This window comes from Terrapene carolina, unplaced genomic scaffold, assembly GCF_002925995.2.
Source record: "Terrapene carolina triunguis isolate 2854851 unplaced genomic scaffold, T_m_triunguis-2.0 Scaffold42, whole genome shotgun sequence".
Classification (NCBI taxonomy): Eukaryota; Metazoa; Chordata; order Testudines; family Emydidae; genus Terrapene; species Terrapene triunguis.
In genome coordinates this window covers 46,465,383-46,468,780 of record NW_020664393.1, presented here as the reverse complement: position 1 = coordinate 46,468,780, position 3,398 = coordinate 46,465,383, and the positions used below count along the sequence as shown (strand labels likewise).

General features: G+C 39.3%; 1 pseudogene; it reads left to right on the top strand.

The window, feature by feature from the left end:
* Positions 1–700: 700 nt before the first annotated feature.
* Positions 701–2,157, top strand: LOC112126043 (annotated as a pseudogene).
* Positions 2,158–3,398: the final 1,241 nt, after the last annotated feature.

Genomic DNA, 3,398 nt, shown 5'->3' with positions numbered 1-3,398 from the left:
AACTGGACATAGTATTCCAGCAGCAATTGTACCAGTGCCAAATATAGAAGTAAAATAACGTCTTTACTCCTACTCAAGATTCCCCTGTTTTTGCATTCTAGATTCACATTAGCACTTTTGGCCATAGCATGACACTTGGAACCATGGCCGGATTACCCAATAGGCAGACTAAGCATGTGCTTAGGGCACCAGCAAAGCAGGGGGCACCAAAAAAATGAGATTTTTTTTTTTTGAAAAAAATTGATATTTGATATTTCAAAAAAGCATCGAAGTAGTCATCATGGGAAAAATCAGAACTTTGTTAGACTTCCTTACACTCCACTACACACTCTTCCCCCATTTTTCTGTTCTCTTTTTATTACTTATCCCCACCTAAACCAGGGGGGCGTCCTACTAACGTAGATCGAAATAATGCAAGGAAATCAGAGACTGTAACTGATCATCCTACTCCTGGTGGTAAAACAGACATTGTTCTAGAAGGTGTGGATGTGTCAGAGACTGAACCTGCTCATGCTGTAAATAATAGGAGAAAAGATCCTGGTATGTGGGTTGATTTCAGTACCGATGAGCTTACTGGATAGATCGTGGACCAAATGACTGTCAACACCACACTGGGCCATTTGAGAAATCACGTCGGACTTTTACCAATGGCAAACAAACAAGATATTGTCCACAAAAAATATTTTTGGCATGAAAGCGAATGGTGAGAAATACACTCGAGAATGGCTACTGTATTCACCATCAACAGGTTCTGTGTACTGTTTTTGTTTGCAAACTTTTTGCATATAAACCTTCAACATCCCGGTTTGCTGTAGATGGATTTAGTGACTGGCAAAATACTGTTTTAATTGAACAACATGAAAATAGCACTACTCACAGAGATTCAATGTTGACATATTTAAATCGAAGACAGGGCTTTGGATTGACACAAAAATTGGAAGAACAAATTAAACGGCAACATGTGTTGCAGCGTGTTATAGCTGTTATTCAAACATTAGCTGAACGTGGTCTGCCTTTCCGGGGATCAAATGACACTTTTGGATCATTGCAGAATGGAAATTTCATGGGATTGTTGGAGCTTGTGTCTGAGTTTGACCCATTTTTAGCAGGCGATATCTCAAAATATGGGAATGCTGGCAAAGGTAACCCATCATACTTATCTAAGACAATATGTGATGAACTCATTGGTCTAATGAGTGACAAAGTTCGTTCAGCTATTGTGCATGAAATAAGTACTGCTGGGTACTTCAGTTTATCTGTCAACTCTACACCTGATCTTTCACATATTGATCAATTGAGTATTGTACTAAGATATGCGTCTCCCACAGATGGAAAACCAGTTGAACGATTTATAACATTCCTCAATTTGAAAAGCCACACTAGTGAAGAAATGGCAATTCAAGTACTGTACTGCATTATCTGTGCCAAGTTTACAAAATAGATCTCTCAAAGTGCAGAGGTCAATCTTATGACAGCGCTGCCAACATGTCAGGGCATTATCAAGGAATGCAGAAGAAGCTTTTAGAACAGAAAAAATATGCCATATTCATACCATGTGCTGCACACTCTCTCAGTCTTGTTGGCCGCAGTGCTGTTGATTGTTGTCAGGTGGCAGTAAGGTTTTTCTCAACAGTCCAGTTATTTTATACATTTTTCTCTGCCTCAACACACCGATGGGCAGTTCTTAAAACATATTTGGGTAATGATCATGTGCTGAAATCTCTTTCTAATACTCGCTGGGAGGCACATGCAGTGGCAACAAGTGCAATTCTGGAGTCCTACTCAAACATTGTGGATGCATTAGAAAGTATAGCTGAAGACCAATCACAAAAGGGAGAAACTATACGAGAGGCAGAAAACATTGCAAACAAGATGCAAGAACTAGAGTTTGTATTCATGTTGACCATGTGGAATGAAATTTTACAACACTTTTACCCCTCAAGTCAAACTCTCCAAGAAAAAGAACTGGATTTGAAAACATGTGCAAACCTCTGTCAATCATTAGCAGATCACTTACACACTTTGAGGAATGATTTCGAAAGGTTTGAAGACATATCAAAAGATATCTTGCCTGATACTAACTACAAAGAAGCCCAGTCCCGCAAGCGAATCAGGAAAAAACAAGCAAATGATATCATGCAACAGAAACAGCATTAAATCCTAGAGACAAATTTTGCGTATCTACTTACTATGCTATAATTGATACACTTGAAGCTCATATGAAGAGGAGAGGTGAAGTGTACAAAGAAGTATCAAGTAGATTTTCTTTTCTAAATGTTATGGACTTATCTGACGAACAATATTCACAAAGTTCCCAAAATCTAGTTGACTCATACCCTGTTGACTTGAACATGAATCTCTGTGGAGAAGTATGGCAGTTCCACTGTTATATGCGTGCAAAGTTTAATGAAACAGGAAAAATGAAATTCAGTCACATTGATCTTCATGACACAATATTTAAAGATGGAATACAATGTGTATTTCCAAATGTAGAGATCGCACTACGTATTTTTCTAACATTGATGATTACTAACTGATTCGCAGAATGCTCTTTTTCTCAACTGAAAAGAATAAAAAATCCTCAGAGAACAACAATGTGTCAGGACAGACTTGATTCACTTTCCCTATTGTGTATGGAAGTGGACGTGCTTTGTCGAGTCAGCATCGATGAACTTATCCAGAATTTTGCAATCAGCAAATTTAGAAAGAAGCTATTTTAATTTCAGCATACATGTAAGTTTTGTGTCATTTAGAAAAATAAAATTTTATTTTACGGTGTAGTATTGTTTTTATTTTGAATTACATATGGTGGGGGGCACCATAATCTTTTCAGTGCTTAGGGCCTCTAAAGGTCTTAATCCGGCCCTGCTTGGAACTCATGTTCAGCTGATTATCCACCACGACCCAAAAATCTTTCAAAGCCACTGCTTCTCAGGATAGAATCTCCCATACTGTAAGTAGTCTACATTCTTTGTTCCTACATGCATATGTTTACATGTAGTTGCACAGGTGCTGACTCTGCGGGTGCTCCGGGGCTGGAGCACTCACAGGAAAAAGACAGTGGGTGCTCAGCACTAACTAGTCGCTGCTCCTCCTCCTCCCCCCAAGTGCCTCACACCCACCAGTGGCTCCACCAATCAGGTCCTCCTCCTTTCTCAGTGCCTCTTGCCCACCACCATCAGCGGTTCAGCAGCATGCAGGAGGTGCTGAGGTTAGGTAAGGGGTTCTATCTAGTAGTTATAGTCTCTGAAACCAGCCATTTTGGTTCCTGTAACTTATTAGCTCATATCTGCACTCTTTAAGATGTGCTTATACAATGTATGACCACAGAATCTAAAAGATGAGCAAGATATTTACCAGTTACTAAATCCCTCTCACTTTACTCACTTGACTAGTCT